Source organism: Lepus europaeus, chromosome 5 (genome assembly GCF_033115175.1).
Source record: "Lepus europaeus isolate LE1 chromosome 5, mLepTim1.pri, whole genome shotgun sequence".
NCBI lineage: Eukaryota > Metazoa > Chordata > Mammalia > Lagomorpha > Leporidae > Lepus > Lepus europaeus.
In genome coordinates, this window is record NC_084831.1 from 68,254,069 (window position 1) to 68,272,378 (window position 18,310).

General features: G+C 40.5%; 1 pseudogene; it reads right to left on the minus strand.

The window, feature by feature from the left end:
• Nucleotides 1-1,923: 1,923 nt before the first annotated feature.
• LOC133759116 (putative deoxyribonuclease TATDN3) lies at nucleotides 1,924-4,317 on the minus strand (annotated as a pseudogene).
• Between the last annotated feature and the right edge of the window lie 13,993 nt (nucleotides 4,318-18,310).

An 18,310-nucleotide genomic window follows, 5' to 3' on the forward strand; every position in this document is an offset into this window, starting at 1 on the left:
TTGATGGTACTCTAGAAAACTATGCGGAAAAAGATCTTGACTACCAAATTCCAAAAATTTCATATATGAAATAAGTTCTTTACTTCAGGCTCTCATTACTTTGTAGATGATTTTATAAAACCTTTCCAACTTGTTTCATTGCTTTCACAGTTTTCTCCTTGCAAATTCATGTCACGTACCTCTATCAGATCACATTCCAGTTTCATTTCATCATCCACCTATTTTCATGTCCTACCAGATATAGGAACTTCAAAAATTCTCTATTTTGGTATCTTCCAGCTAGGAGAAAATAGGGAGGAGAGCAGATCAATCCTAATCACCCAGAGTTAATTATCTCCAACCATAAATAGTGATTTAACTACAAGAAAGAAGGAAGATAATTAGGACAAGAGTCTCTGAGGGAGGGAAAATAGAGAAGCAGCATGCTGAGTACATGAAGGGAAGAAATCTATACACATACTATTGGTCAAGGGGCAAAATTTTGAATTGATTGGTTATACTTTTCCCAAAGTAAGAGACAGTGAAGGTTAGAAAGAAGTGAAATAGCTGTGAGAAGAAATAGGTGAATATAAGAATAAAAAACTTAGACAAAAAGTGACGACATTGAAGAATAGAACTCAACAAAATTCTCTATTACTTTATCTGAAAAAAAAAAAAAAAAGAACTGGAGATTCATGATGATTGCAAGGAATAATTCAAAGCCCAACATTTCTTGGTGTGATGGAAGACACCCACAATACCGACAGACAGATAGCATTTAGACAGAGATATTTATTAAAATCTCAGGAGTGTAGAGTACAGTCCTCCAACCAAGGACTGTGCACTGCCTCTGTCAAGCTCCTTCCTCCTCCTTAAACCTGGAGTATTAGAACAGCAGGTAGAGTTCACCCACACTATAGCAGAGCAAATAGAAGGTCTAGACAAAGCTGCTGTATAGAAAAAAGATGAAAGAAAAGGGCACAGTACTTTACAAGTACAAGATCAGCAAAATAAATAAATATGAGAAAGTTTCAATATGCATAGTCTGGTACCTCATTGTAAAATTAGAATCACGTATCATTTTTTTGTTCATCTTTGGGGACTCCGGTAGAAAGTCTATTATTTGTCTCCCTTCTCTTTCCATAATTATTAGTACTGGGGTATTTCTGACTTCCCTAAGGCAGAGACTTATTTTCTCAGCAGTGCCTAGAATGGCACTTTTTTCATTGAAGACAGCTCATAAACATTAGGTAAATTGATTTTTGTTTTTATTTTTTTGAAACTTAAAATCAGTTTATTAACTTTTGAGTTTGATATTTAAGTTATTGTACAAACCATTGGCCTCATAAGTCAAAATCTAAGATCATGTTAAAATCTTGTGTATTTTTCCCTTAAAGAGAAATAATTTAAAAAGTAAATGTCTAGTTTTATAAAGTAAGAAAAGATTTCTGAAAGTATAAGAAACCAGATGTTCTCCCTTCACTGGCTAGATCCCATGGGAAGAAAGTAAACTGTGAAGATTCAAACTTCAGCCTACCCCATCCTGTCACAGCTGTGTGTACATCTTACCCAGGGGAACCACCCTTTCCAGAAGCAGTGTTTTTGGTCAGATGGTGGTTCTGAAATTTAATGGGGCAAGGTAAGATGCAGTAGTGTTTTCCCAGTCACCTGCCAGGAGTGGGCTAATTGAAGAGCAGCCAAAAGATGAGACTCAGAAACCAAGGGTTTGGCTCAAGCCCACTTTCATTTCCCTAAGTAATCTTCTATATTTCCCTATAATCTTCCATATTCCTATGAAATGGCTTCTTCAATTCAGATTCTTTATCAGAACATTTCTTCTTCTCAAATGCTGCCTCTGCAGTTGGTTTGGTTTTGCAATGGATGATTTTGAAGCTATTTCTGCAGCAGATGTTGAAGCTTGGGAAGCAGTTTCAATGTGTTCTGTGTCATCACTTCTATAACTTCTTCTACTGAGATCCCTTTCACTTGGGCAATATATTCTGCTGAAATGGAAATGTTCCTGGGCTCATTTCACACCTGTTTTTCTGGTCCTAGTGAAGGTGAATCTGTTTTTAATTATACAGAAGTTAAAGGCAACTATCTTACAAGTTTCTGCTGTCCACTTATAATAGAAGGGGGTATGGAGAAGTACCCAGCTCTTACTCCTTCCGTGGCCACAGATGGCCGACCATCAAATGCATGCAGCAATACCTTGTCAGCACCTTGCTCATGTAAGAGGCTGATGGTAGGTCTTCCAGCTGAGCAGGAATGAACATTTAAAGGCAATTTAGTCTTTTGACTAATTGGACTTGTTTGATTAGGACTTGTCTTTGCTTTTCCTTCTTTTCATCAATGCCAGCAAATCTGGGGGTGAAATCTAGTCCAGCCTCTCGAATTGCGAATAACCTATCTTTATAATACTCAATAATAGGCAAAGCCACCTCCAAATCCTTCAATGTGACACTCCTTTGGTCTTCTGTTGGCAGTTTCTGACTGGGTGAACACCCAAACATGTCAGGACAAACCTATTATACCTTTCTGAAAGTTGCATAATCTTTACAAATTCTCCTGAATGTTCAGCAACTTCCACAAGGGCCATAACATTGACCTTCTTGGCTTCCTCTAACACATCATCCAGACCCTAAGATATGCAGAAGTTATCATAGTTACTATGGATGCATAAGTACATGGTCAGGCCGGCGCCGCGGCTCACTAGGCTAATCCTCCGCCTTGCGGTGCCAGCACACTGGGTTCTAGTCCCGGTCGGGGCACCGATCCTGTCCCGGTTGCCCCTCTTCCAGGCCAGCTCTCTGCTGTGGCCCGGGAGTGTAGTGGAGGATGGCCCAAGTCCTTGGGCCCTGCACCCCATGGGAGACTAGGATAAGCACCTGGCTCCTGCCATCGGATCAGCGCAGTGCGCCGGCCGCAGCGCGCCTACCGCGGCGGCCATTGGAGGGTAAACCAACGGCAAAAGGAAGACCTTTCTCTCTGTCTCTCTCTCACTGTCCACTCTGCCTGTCAAAAAAAAAAAAAAAAAAGCACATGGTCAAATTCGGGGGCAGAGAGGCGGCAGTGACAGTCCACCAAACTCACGCCCACCGCGCTCACCGCCCCCCGCCCCCATCGCCACTGCGGCAGCCCCAGCCTGAATTTTGTTTTTAAAGATTGACTAGGGGTGGGGGAACATCTACTGGTTCACTTCCCAGATGGCTGGCAACATCCTGGGCTGGGTCAGGCTGAAGCCAGGAGCTAAAAGTTTCATCCAGGTATCCCACACAAGTGCAGGGGCCCAAGCACTTGGACCATCTTTCACTACCATTAGCAGGGAGTTGGATCCACAGTGGAGCAGCCAGGACTCAAACTGGTACCTACATGGAATGTCAACATCACAGGAGGCAGCTTAACCTGCTGCACAGCAACACCAGCCCCAGGAAATTTAATTCTAAGGAGAGATGCTTCCTTTGCACATAATATCCATTCTTTTTTTAAGATTAATTTATTTGTTTGAAAGGCAGATAGTTACAGAGAGTCAGAGGCAGGGGGAGAGAGGGAGAGAGAGAGAGAGAGAGAGATATGTATGTCTTCCACCACTGGTTCACTCCCCAAATGGCCACAATGGCCAGAGCTGGGTCGATCTGAAGGCAGCAGCCTGGAGCTTCTTCAGGGTCTCCCACACAGGTACAGGTGTCCAAGGACTTGAGCCATCCTCTCAGGCCATAGCAGAGAGCTAGATCAGAAGTGGAGCAGCCAAGACTCAAACTGGTGCCCATATGGGATGCCACCACTGCAGGCGGCTTTACCTGCTGCGCCACAGCACCGGCACCCTCCACTCTTTAGTACTGGAACAAGGCTACCTTTTCCATGAAGCATTCTTTTCCACTTTTGCCCGCATGAATTTGTGCCTCTTTCTGAACTGCTCTAAAATTTTGTTGATAAGCTGTTTATATTAATATTTGGATATTTTATTTTTCCTGCCTCTTAAGTTCAATATGAACATAAAGATATGTATAATCTTAAACTTACTTCTTTAGAGGCATTCTTAAACATTCAATCAATAGGAAATAAATATCATGCAAAATCAGATTAAAAATCACCTCAGCTATATGTATTTGAAAGGGGGATAGTCCTTTTTTTGCTTGCATTTTATATTGCACTGAACTAAAGAAATTTAAACAAGGATTGCTACAGAGTATTAGAGCAAGAGGGGACTTTAGCTGATGGACTCCATGCAGCTTACACCATTGAATGCAGCAGCACATTATAAACGCTGCCTCCCTTCACCCTCTGCTGTCCATTCCAGTAACTGCAACTCTTTTCGTCTAGTTTCAGAACTAGCATTCCTACTTCCTTCAAGCTCCTGTGATTGGCTGAACTCAGTTTTTAAATGTGCTATCTGTAATATCACTTAATTTTGCTGAAGGAAAGGTAAACCAAAAGTTCACAAGCAGAAATAAAAAGGCTTATTTAAGCAAAAAAGGACACAATTGATTGATTTATTATAAAGTAATTGTCAAATTATTGAGTGTTTGTAATGTTCTGTAGACCTGCATCATCCAACATGATAGTCACTAGCCAAAGGTGTCCATTTGAGTTTTGGAAATGTGGCTACTGTGAGTAGGGGACTGAATTTTAACTTAATCTACTTTTAAATAATTTACATTTAAAGAGTGAAGCAGTCTGGATAAACCAGCAATTCCACTTATAGGCATATACCCAAAAGAATTGAAAACAGGGACTTCAATAGGTACTTGTACAAAAATGTACATTGTATCATTCTTACAACAGTCAAAAGGTAGAAACAACCCAAGCATCCATTCACATGTGATTGGATAAACAAAATGTGGTATATACATACTATGAAATATAATTCGGGGCTGGCGCTGTGGCATAGCAGGTAAAGCCGCTGCCTGCTATGCCGGCATCCCATATGGGCACTGGTTCAAGTCCCAGCTTCTCCACTTCCAATCCAGCTTGATGCTATGACCTGGGAAAGCAGTAGAAGATGGTCCAAGTCCTTGGACCCCTGCACCCACATGGGAAGCCAGAAACTCCTGGCTCCTGACTTCAGATTGGCACAGTTCCAGCCATTGCAGCCATCTGGGGAGTGAACCCGCAGATGGAAGACCTCTCTCTGTCTCTGTCTCTGTTTCTGTCTCTACCTCTCTGTAACTCTGCCTTTCAAACAAACAAATGGAAAAAAAAAGAAATATAATTTAATCATTTAAAAAATGGCTCTGACACGTACTACAACATCAATGAACCCAGAAAACGTTATGCTAAGTAAAATAAACCAGACATAAAAAGACAAATTTTGTATAATTCTACTTACATGATGATATATCTGAACTAGGCAAATAAATAAGCTTCCCAGCCACAGATCTGAGGCCTCCTGGGCCTCCAAAATTGTGTGATCCAATTCCTTTTAACAAGCCTCTCCCTTTCTCTGTTCCTCAGATAGATAGATAGATGACAGATAGTAATAAAACTGCTTTTTTAAAAACCAAGACTTATTTATTTACTTGAAAGGTAGAGTTACAGAGGGAGAGAAAGAGAAAGAGAGAGGGAAAGAGAGAGAATCTTCCATCTTCAAGTTCACTCCCCAAATGGCCACAATGGCTGGAACTGGACCAGTCTGAAGACAGCAGCCACGAGTTTCTCCACTGCTTTCCCAGGCCATCAGCAGGAAGCCCAGCCGAGGACTCAAACAGGTGTAGGCACTGCAGGTGGCAGCTTTACCAGCTAAGCCACAATGCTAGCCCCATAAAACTGCTTTTGAAAAACAGGACAGAATGAGAATGACAATGAGAAAGGTAGTATAGACAGGAAAATAAGATGAGAAAGTGACAAAAATGAGAGCTGCACTTTGCTACCATAAGGAGTAAATAGTAGAGGAAGGGTCAGTGGGATTCGGGTGCAGTGTCAGATGGAAGATAATAAAAAAAGTCAATGGAAAATAGGGACCAGGATTTAATAGACTACAGGCATGGTTATAAATGGAATCCCTACCGTTTTCTTGAAAAGATGTAAGCAAAAGATTAAAATTCCTCTTATTCAATTATTTATTGTTATATGATGCTTCCTAATATGTAACTATACAGAGATTGGGCCATGCCATGCAAAAGGTTTGTACAAGGAGCACAGAAAATACTGGTTAGCAGTAGTGAGTGCTACTGAGAAATAAAGAGAAACAGACTCATCATTCTGCTTACTTATCCTCTCAATAACCTTTCTATTCTCCTAGATTGATGATTGCCTTTTATAGATAAGTTCCTTTGTCTTCGTTTTTGACTGTTGTAACAAATTACTGATGACTGGATAGGTTTAAATAACAGATATTTATTTCTCACAGTTTTAGAAGCTGGACATTTAAGACCAGGGTGCCAGGATAGTCAGGTTCTGGTAAGGGTGCTTTTCCAGATTGCAGATGTTGATTTTTTCCTATATGCTGACATAACAGAAAGAAAGTGAAATAGTTTTCTGGAATCCTCTTATAAGAGCACTAATCTCACTCATGAGGGTACTACTAGTCATGACTTAACCACCTCCCATAGGCCCCACCTACTAATACCATCTCATTTAGATTAGGATTTCAACTTATGAATTTGGGAGGGACACAAATATTTAGTCCATTTCAATGAGTATTGGCTGTTTTTTCTTCCATAAAGTTATAACATAAACAAAGCCTGCTTTTATTATTGTCTGTTACTAATCAGAATATGATACCACATACCATATTGGAATGCCTAAGTTCAGACCCCAGCTCCATTCTTGATTTCAACTTCTTGCAAATGTGCAGCCTGGAAAGCAACAGTTATGGCTCAGGTGGTTGGGACCCTGCCACCCATGTGGAAGACCCCAAATGAGTTCCTGGCCCTTGGTTTCAGCCTGGACTAGACCAGCTGTTTGGTGCACTTGGGAAAAGAACCTAGTGCATAAGAAATCACTCTGTGTGTGTGTGTGTATGTTTGACTTTCTAATACATAAAATAAATATATTTTTTAAAAGTCAGAAGTTGAAATGTCATGATGATAAAAAAGAACTGATTCAAAAATCAGGAAATGGGACTGATACTGTAGGTGTTGTGAGTTAAGCCACCACCTGTGATGTCAGCATCCCACATGGGTGTCAGTTCAAGTCCCAGCTGCTCCACTTCTGATCCAGCTCCATGCTCCTGAAAGCATCAGAAGATGGCCTAAGACCTTGTGCCCTTTCATCCACATGGGAGATCCAGATGAAGCTCCTGAATCCTAGCTTCAGCCTGGCTTAGCTCCAGCCATTGCAGCCAATTGGGAGTGAACCGGCAGATGGAATATATATCTCTGTGTTTTCTTCCCTCTGTGTAGCTCTGCCCTTCAAATAAATTAATGTCTTTTAAAAAAATCAGGAAGAAGTTAGAGCAAGGCAAGTGAATAAGATCTTAGAGCAGTGCTTGGCAGTCATAAGTACTATGTATAAAAACTGTATTTCTATTTTTCTCTCTTGACAAAAATTTAGTGTGTTCATCTTACAGCATTTTCCATTTAACAACATCAGTTGATATATTAAAACTGGGGAAATGTGAGCAAGTAGATTAGGATTGTATGTGGAACAAATTTTTCTTGATGATTCATTAATTGATTCACTTGATACATGTAGTGATTTTGAGAAATTACTATGGAGTCATATTGCTTGGATCTCAAACACAATTATGCTACATACTAATTATGTGACCATGGGAAACTATGTAATTGTTCTGAGTCTTAGTTTCTTTTTTTTTTTTTAAGATTTACTTATTTATTTGAAAGTCAGAGTTACACAGAGAGAAGGAGAGGAAGAGAGAGAGAGAGAGAGGTCCTCTATCCAATGGTTTACTCCCCAACTGGCCGCAACAGCCGGAGCTACACTGATCCAAAGCTAGAAGCCAGGAACTTCTTCCAGGTCTCCCACATGGCCATAGGGGCCCAAGGACCTGGGCTATCTTCCACTGCCTTCCCAGACCATAGCAGAGAGCTGGATCAGAAGTGGAGCAGCTGGGACTTGAACTGGTGCCCATATAGGATGTTGGCACCGCAGGTGGCAGCTTTACCCACTACACCACAGCACCAACCCCAGTGAGTCTTAGTTTCTTCATTTATAAAATGGTGTTAATAAGAACAACTTTGCAGAACTGTTGTGAAAAATACCTTACATGTAAAAGAAATTCTAAACAGTGTCTATCACATAGTAAGAGTTTAAGGAGGCCGGCACCGCGGCTCAATAGGATAATCTTCCGCCTGCTTGTGGCGCCAGCACACCGGGTTCGAGTCCCGGTCGGGGCACCGGATTCTGTCCCGGTTGCCCCTCTTCCAGGCCAGCTCTCTGCTGTGGCCAGGGAGTGCAGTGGAGGATGGCCCAAGTGCTTGGGCCCTGCACCCCATGGGAAACCAGGGGAAGCACCTGGCTCTTGCCTTCGGATCAGTGCGGTGCACTGGCCACAGCACGCCGGCCGTGGTGGCCTTTGGAGGGTGAACCAACGACAAAAGGAAGACCTTTCTCTCTGTCTCTCTCTCTCTGTCCACTCTGCCTGTCAAAAAAAAAAAAAAGTTTAATGAATATTTGTTAAAATTATCATTCATAAAACTACTGAGTTTCAACCATTTTGTATCTTGATTTGTGATTTGTAGATAGGAGCAATCTTTCAAAAAACAGTTGAACCATACATTTAAACATCCAATAGGAGTAAAACACAGTACAAGTGCTAGATTTTGTAGTAGCATAATCCTGTCACTCCAAGCCAGGAGTGCTAAGGAATCTGAAGAAGGAATCCATAGGATCCTGAACTATGGGGAGAAAACAAATTGCTTATTTATTTCATCAATACCTCATTAAAATTTAACATGTTCTTTAATTATGGGCATAGATAAATAAATAAAAAACACTGTAACATTAGTATTTACTGTTGCTTTGTCGTACAAAGAAATTGTATATATATTGTATAACATTACAGCTTTTGCAGAGAGGTTAATATATCTTTAAGGTTCATGCTGCTTTGAAATTATAATAGTTATAGACCTTGATCTGTATAAAATGTGATGGCAGTCTATTTGTCATTAGACACCCCTGAGACATACCTGGAAACTCTTGGGGCAGCTCTAGGCTTGTACTGACACCACACCTTTTCACATAGGTGAAAGGAAATCCTTATCTAGAATTGCTTATTGATTAATGGTGTCAATCATTTTCTTTATTAAGATTTTGCAAATCTTGGCAGTCCACATGAGAAATTTTAAAGCCTCAGGCAGCAAAGCCTTTTGAAAGATGAATGTGTGTACAAATCATATAAGTTCAAACACATCTGATCATTAAATATCATTATATCTATTTACTATTTAAAATACGATTTTTACTACCGAAAACAGATTCCACAATGATACAAGTCCTGCATGGCATTGAAACTCCATGAGTAGCTGAGAGGAAGGTGTTAAAGAAACTTGTATGCTCAATCCCATCAAGGTGGCATGTACCAATGCCATCTCACTAGTCCAAGTGATCAATTTCAGTTCACAATTGATGACTCTGATAGGTCTAAGAGTCAAAGGGATCACACAAACAAGACTAGTGTCTGCTAATACTAACTGATAGAACCAAAAAGCGAGAGAACGATCCAACATGGGAAGTGGGAGACACAGCAGACTCATAGAATGGCAGATGTCCTAAATAACACTCTGGCCTCAGAATCAGCCCTTAAGGCATTCAGATCTGGCTAACGAGCCCATGAGAGTATTTTAGGCATGGAAAGCCAAGACACTCTGGGGAAAAAAAAAAAAAGAAGACCTAAATGAAAGATCTCTGCAAGTGAGATCCCAGTGGAAAGAACGGGGCCATCAAAAAAGGAGGTACCTTTCTCTGAAGGGAGGAGAGAATTTCCACTTTGACTATGACCCTGTCTCAATAAGATTGAAGTCAGCGAACCCTAAAGGCTTCCATAGCCTCCACAACTCATGACTAGAGTCTAGGGAGATTACTGACACCATAAACAAGAGTGTCAAATTGTTAAGTCAACAACAGGAGTCACTGTGTACTTACATCTCATGTGGGATCTGTCCTTAATGTGTTGTCCAATGTGAAGTAATGCTATAACTAGTACTGAAACAGTATTTTTACACCTTGTGTTTCTGTGTGGGTGCAAACTGATGAAATCTTTACTTAATATATACTGAATCGATCTTATGTATATAAAGATAATTGAAAATTAAAAAAAAAACTTGGTGTTAAATTGGAAATTGCATAGAAAATTAATCAATTCTTTAAAAAATATCATGTAGGATCTCTGTCCTTAATGTGCTGTACATTGTGATTTAATGCTATAACTAGTACTCAAACAGTATTTTTCATTTGGTGTTGCTATGTGAGTGCAAATTGTTGAAATCTTTACTTAATATATACTAAACTGATCTTCTGTATATAAAGAGAATTGAAAATGAATCTTGATGTGAATAGAAGGGGAGGGGGAGCGGGAAAGGGGAGGATTGCGGGTGGGAGGGAAGTTATGGGAGGGGGGAAGCCATTGTAATCCATAAGCTGTACTTTGGAAATTTATATTCATTAAATAAAAGTGTTGTTTTTTTTTTTAAAGAAACTTGTATGCTTTTCAGTCACTTCTTTCCAGAAGGAGAAGAGGGATGAGGTCCCCAGAGGAGATGAGAGAAGGCAAGTGGACCAACCTAATCTCTTTGTCAACTGGACATCCACGTATGTCACTATTTGCTGAAAGGAACAGAGAGTACCTCTGGAACAGTCTTCACTGAGTGTCACTGGCAAAGACCTTGTTCAGTAAATAGAATCAGGTTCTGTGAGGCATGTTTTAGGTCCCAGGAGATGAGAGAAGGCAAGTGGACCAACCTAATCTCTTTGTCAACTGGACATCCACGTATGTCACTATTTGCTGAAAGGAACAGAGAGTACCTCTGGAACAGTCTTCACAGAGTGTCACTGGCAAAGACCTTGTTCAGTAAATAGAATCAGGTTCTATGAGGCATGTTTTTTTGGACAATATCACATAACCAATATGGCATTTTTGTCTGACTGAAATAAGGAGATGATCAAAGCATGATTTTAGGAAGCATACTGTTTATTGCCATATAAAGAGAACTTTGTCTTTTTTAGGTTCACAATGTGTAAAGGGGAAGAATAATGTGAACAAATCTCAGAAAGTGCACTCAATAGATAAGACACATTAACCACAAGGGAGTGAGTTCCAAAATTACTAAAATATGGTGGCTCAGGTAGGAAGGGAATAGGCCACTGTAAGAAGTAAAGTCTAAGTACAGTTTGAATTCTATCTTTTTTTTATGAGCAGTTCTCAAAGAGATGCCATCCAGTGCAGCAGGGCTCCTTGAAAATACATAGCATTCCTCATTCACCAGGGCACTGCCTGAGGTGGCAGGCAAGGCCCCCAAAGAGTAGTTCTGGGGATCACAGAGGGTAGCCCTGTTGTATCCTGAGCTGTCAGTCTTCAGAGAATCAACTGATAGAGCATAGCCTGCTATGTTCAAAGCTCTCAAAGTGTCTGTCATACTCTTATATGTATAGTCATGTGCCACATAATGACATTTTAGTCAACAACAAGCTACATATACAACAGAGATCCCATTAGATTATAAGAAAGCTGAACAATTCCTGTTGATAGAAGATATCAAAGCCTTCATTAACATGGTAGCATAACGCATTACTCACAGGTTTATTGGGATACTGGTGTAAACAAACCTGCTGTCCTGCCTGTTGCATAAACATATAGGTCATTCAATTATGTACAGTACAGAATATTTGAAGATAATGACTGCATTGCTGATTTATATATTTATTATACTACCAATAATGATTTTGGACTGTACTTTTACTTATTAAAAAAATTACACTGCTACTTGGCACAGTGATTAAGACACCATGAGGAACACTTGCATCTTGTATAGGAGTGTCTGCATTTGAATTCTGGTCCCACTTCGGATTCCAGTTTCCTGCTAATGCACATCCCAGTATGTGATGGCTCAAGTATGTGGATCACTGCCACACATTTGGGAAACCTGGTTTCAGTTCCCTGCTCCTGGCTTCAGCCTAAAGCAGTCCCAGATATTGCAGGCATTTAGGAAGTCAAATAGTAAAGGGAAGATCTCTGTTGTCTGTCTTTGTCTCTCTGTCTTTCAAAGTAACCAAAAAAGAAACATAATTTGCTGTAAAACAGTAGGCCTTGTTATGTTGGCAGCAGCCACAAACATCTCATATTTACTACATCTCCTGATTGCATCAAGAGGCCATATCTTGTGATTGGCCTATACCATCTAGGTTTCACTGAGTACACTTTGTGATGTACATAGAGTTACCATACAATGTATTTCTCAGAATATATCCATCACTAAGCAACACTTGACTGCATTTTGAAGTTAAGTAGTTGCAGTCCATAACTCACACACCAGTCTGTTAAGGGGTGATGTTGCAATCTAAAGGGGAGGGAGGGGCACACTCCATGTTTATCACCCCAAAACATGTCACTCAAATAGCAAATGGTATAAGTGCTTGGAATGATTTCAAAGCTACAGAACAACAGTTCCCTAACATACAAAACAGAGATGATTCATAACTGAAACACCATCTACAGCAAACTCCACAATCCTCACTTAGGAACCTCATCTATACCATGGTGGAAGTGCAAGTCCAGAGCAGGAAGGAAGTACATCATGAGTCTCCTCAGTGCTCAAGAATCTCTCAGCTTCTTTGAATGCCTAGTTTGCCCACATCCTTGAATTATTTAGTGATGCTTGATACTGGGTAACATCTCTGATTTATGTGAGTCTAACTCAACAATCCAGTCCTCTATATTAACTCAAGAGCAGAGGTTCTTTCTTTTATTTTGCTTTTTGTAGTCTCTCAGTCTCTCTTCTCCTCCCCTGCCTCTCTCTCAACACTATCTTTATTATTATGGAAAGGAATGCACACGCTGTGTATTGTACAAATGCTGCTCATGGATTAATATTCATGAAAATACTACACATTTTAAAAATCCATGAAAAAAGTGAGTGGCATCAGAAATGGGAACTATTATTTCAGGCAGGCACAGAATGCTACAAAACTACCGGTGGGGGCCGGCACCGTGGCTCACTTGGTTAATCCTCCACCTGAGGCGCCGGCATCCCATATGGGTGCCAGGTTCTAATCCTGGTTGCTCCTCTTCCAGTCCAGCTCTCTGCTGTGGCCCGGGAAGGCAGTGGAGGATGGCCCAAGTGCTTGGGCGCCTGCACCTGGTCGGAGACCAAGAAGACGTACCTGGCTCCTGGCTTTGGCTCGGCGTAGCTCCAGCCGTGGCGGCCATTTGGGGGTGAACCAACGGAAGGAAGACCTTTCTCTCTGTCTCTCTCTCTCTCACTGTCTCGCTCTATCTGTCAAATATATATATATATATATATATATATATATATATATATATATATATAAACTACCTGTGAAGCAATTGTCAAATTCCAGAAGCCCTTTGTAATAGTTTTCTTTAAATTCTACACATCTTATTTATGCATTAAAATATGTTCCTGGGATGAGCATGTTGCACAGGGTGAAGTTTCTGTTTGGGACACCTACATCCTATATGAGAGTGCCTGACTGAGTTCCAACTATTAGCTTCCTGCTGCTAGGCACCCTGGGTTGCAGCAGGTGATGACTCATATGCTTGCATCCCTGCCACCCAAATGGGAGACCCAGATTGTATTCCAGCCTCCTGGCTTCAACCTGGTTCAACTTTAGCTGTTGGGGGTATGTGGGGAGTGAACCAGCAGGTAGAAGATCTCTGTCTCTGTCTCTCTCTCTGCCTTTCATATAAAATGGAAAAAAGCAAAAAATAAAAAATTAACATGCATATATAATATATAATCCATACATATACATATATGTATATATGTATTGTTGTTAGAAATGCTGCAGACTTCATCAAACTACCACAAGGGTCCATAACTAAAAAAAGTTGAGAATTCCTGCTCTGAACCAAAACTAATTATTTCTTGCCTTTCAGCATATATGTACTGTAAAAAATAAAAAAGCTTATTATAATGACAACTCCTCTGACAACTCTGTTATGTGCCACCTTTACCAAATTCAGCTCACAAATTCAAAATAATAAAACCATTAAGATGTCCTTGATACTGAAACTATCTTTGGTGCCTCCTAAATGGTCACTGATAACACTAAAATTTTTTCCTTCACCCTGTAAGAGATGTTAAAATAAGACAATATGTGTGGTAGTTGACATATTTCAATTAGCTTAACTACTATGGATAACTAAAACCAATGACTCAGAATCCCTTCCTTGTGGAGAAGACATTTACTATTCTTAAGCATATAACCCTTGACTTTGTGCATTCCCAACTGTGCTGAACTCTAGACCTAAAAATGTGCTTCTACTTTAGAAGCTGCTTCAGTGGCAGTGGGTTAATGCCCTGGCCTGAAGCGCCCGCATCCCATATGGGCACCGGTTCACATCCTGGCTGCTCCACTTCTGATCCAGCTCTCTGCTGTGGCCTGGGAAAGCAGTGGAAGATGGCCCAAGTCCTTGGGCCCCTGCACCGGCGTGGGAGACCCGGAAGAAGCTCCTGGCTTCAGATCAGTGCAGCTCCAGCCATTGTGGCCAATTGAGGAGTGAACCATTGGATGGAAGACCTTTCTCTCTCTCTCTCTCTCTCTCTCTCTCTCTCTCTCTGCCTCTTTGTAACTCTGACTTTCAAATAAATAAATAAATCTTTAAAAAAAAAAAAAAAGAAGAAGCTGCTTCAAAAACCAGGAACTCATCGCAAGTACATTTCAAGAAATACCTACCTCATTTAAATGCTTTAGCAGAGGCAACTAAATCACTTGGAGCATCTACGGACATGACATTATTCTAGATCCAACCTCACTCTGTGCATCTCTCATGGGATAGAAGCCTTTTTACTCTACAACGATACTCAACTCCTCTTGGCCAGCTACATTACTACTTGTAAAACTTTTGTATTCTCTTCAGAACTGTCAAATTCTGTTCCAATCTAAACTCCAGTCACCTTATTTTTCCTTTTGGATAAAAGAAAATCCACAACTAACAGTTATTCAAAATCTAAGCTTGCAATGTCTTGTCTGTATAGGAGCCCCCCCCCCCCCCCCGCAACAATCCTCATAGGATATTTTTGCTGATGCTCATAACTTAGAATAAAAGTGTATATTGTGCTGGATATGCTATACCTTCTGAGCATTCTGTCATTGAAACTTGCTCACTACAACATAGCTTATCCTGCTCAGATGGCTAACCTAATAGCTCTAACACAAGTATACCAATTTGATAAAAGTTTAATAGTCAAAATCTATGCTAATAAATATGCTTTCAAATTATTTATAATTTTGGTAGAAAGCTGAAATTAACTCAAAATCCATTCAAAAATAAAAATAATGACTAATTAAAATCAATCTGATAATTGAAAAAGAATTTCTATTGCTAAGATTGAAATCCACATGATTTTTAAGTTGAAAGGACAATATAAGCAATAATCTGCATAATCAACAGTTCACCCTGATTCTGCCACTATAAGCACTTGAAAGATAGTTGCTTCATCTAACTGATGAACTTAGAATGATTTATTCAAAAGTACAATTATTTTACCCCAATAGAAGAGAAAATGATTCTCGCTATCTCAAAACTATTTTATGTGTAGCAAGATGCACTTTGGCATTTCAAAGATGACAATTTTGTGGTAGCTAGGTCAATCATCAGAAATTTTGTTCTGTTACATGAAAGCACTCATTATGATGTGTCAAACTGGATCAACATCATAAAAATATTGGTGAGGATATTTTACTTGACAGACTGAGGTAGTGACAGAATCTTGCCTTATTTGTAATTATTACCCACAAAACAAGTATAAATGCAGGAAAAATCTCTGAACGCCTGAGTGATCCACTAAGCATTTAGAAATGGGTAGCATTCAGGTAACTAAATTGAAAGACTTTAATGTTTAGTCAATAATTTTCTGGTTGTATTCTACTTTCCCTTGCTGATAGATTAATCCTCTAATTTTTACAGTAAAGAGTTTTATGTGCTTTATTTTTCCACATGAGAAAAGCATCTGATACCTTCTAGCAACAGGGGAACTCACTTTGCAGATGAAATACTTAAAGAATTGTATAAGGCTCTCCCTTTAAAACAGGAATTTATTCATCTATAGAATTCTGAAAGCTCTAGAAAGATAAAACTAATACTACTTTAAATTGAAATTGTTCAAATTTTCAAAAAGCTTTACTGTTCCATATTACATTCTAAATTGTCACCAACTGTCAAAAGCCAATCACATGTCCAGTGGGTGCAAGCTGCACATCTCAAGGGACACCACCAAACACAACCCTTCCATAATATATAACCTGGAAGCCGGGTACAAAAAAAAGATACTAACAAAAGTCAGCCTTGGAAACATGGGAAAAGGATCATCATCAAGATTCATTTAACCAGACATACTGCTGTTTAAAATGGAGGCAATACACCAGAGGATTCAAGCTTTTGGGTATAAATAGGCTAAGAGTCATGTAAACAAAACTTCCAGTCCTAGGGCAGGGCATTTGGCCTAGAGATTAAGATACTGCTTGCACAACCTGAAAGCCTGCAGATAATGACTCAAGTAGTCAGGTCTCTGCCACTCACACAGAAGACCTGGATTATATTTCCAGCTTCTGACTTCAACCCCAATGCAGCCCTGGCTATTTCACATTGGGAGAGGAAGCTAGAGGAGGAAATTCTCTGTCTCTGTCTCTCTCAGCTCCTCAAATAATTAACAAATAATTTTAAAAAATTTTAATGGATAGCAATACAAGATATGGTATAAATCCTTTTTTAACAAAGTTTTGTGAAAACAACTTACATTATATTTATGTAATATCCCATCGGGGCTGGCACTGTGGCATAGCAGGTAAAACCGCCACCTGCAGTGCCAGCACCCCATATGGGCAGCAGTTCAAGTCCTGGCTGCTCCACTTCTGATCCAGCTCTCTGCTAAGGCCTAGAAAAGCAGTGGAAGATGGCCCAGGTCCTCGGGCCCCTGCACATGCATGGGAGACCTGGAAGAGGCTCCTGGGTCCTTCCAGTGGATGGAAGACTTCTCTGTCTCTCCCTCTCTCTGTAACTCAACCTCTCAAATAAATAAATAAAATCTCTAAAAAAAAAAAAAAAAAAGATAGAAAGATTTCAAGAGTCAATGAGGGCAGATCCAAGATGGCTGAATAGTGAGAAGCTGCAGAAAGATAAGAGAAAAACAAAGAAAGGATCCCATTCCCAGGATACTAACAGTAGTTTACAATGGCAAAGTGACAGAGCATAACAGAGACTGTGCCATGCCACCAGTCAATAGTGCATCAACACAGCTGGCTGCCAGCTGGGAAACACCATCTCCCCCAGACAAGGTAGGAAGAACTCACCATGGCATCCTGCCACTGGCAGCTTTAACCAAGAGAGGATGCCACAGTCTCCCACTTATGTTAAGACCAGTCTGGGGCACTAACTGGGGTCTGAGTGACCACTCTTCTCCATAAAGGGAAGTCACATTTCTTCCCTGTATTTCCCTACCCTCCCAAAGTGTCAGACCCTATTGGGTGTGGTAGGGTCCTAGTTGACTGTGCTCTACCCAGCAGACAAATGCAATCATGCTGCAACTAGAAGTTAAGAGAGTCAGAGTCAGGACAATTTTGAAGAGCAGAGCCCCTGCATTCTGCAACTGTGACAGTTCTGGGTATAAGTGCCATAGCTATGTTCACTCACTCTATGTGATCAGGGAGGAGAGTTCCCTCAATTTCTTGGAGCTACAACCAGAAGCAGCCCATAAAAAATTCAGACCCAACTTGAAGAAGTTCCCTTTGTACCTCCTATCTCACATTGTTGGGAACCTTAAACACTAACCCTAGCATCTCCCTTGCATGCATTTGAGAACTGGGGGCAGTTCTATCTGTGCCTTGCAGAACTGGGATTGATGATGTTGATGCTACCATCTTTGGAGGAATTCAGTCACATTATATTGGCATGTTCTTCTGCATTGTTCTACTTCAGGCAGGTGGTTACCACCATCCCCAACACCTGGCTTCCACCAGAGGAGATCTGGGTAATGACCCCATGGTACCCTACAATCCCAGGACTGTAACAACAATTACTAATTTCCTCAAACCCACTGGAACCTACCCAAGGGACCCAGGGAAGAACCTGCCTGCATTCCACCTCTCTGAACCCATACCTACCAGTGCAAAATCTGTACATGTGTAGTCACCCTACAGGATGAGAGCAAGGTTCAGTTCACATCCCCTAGTCCTGAGACTAAGGTTTTGGTGT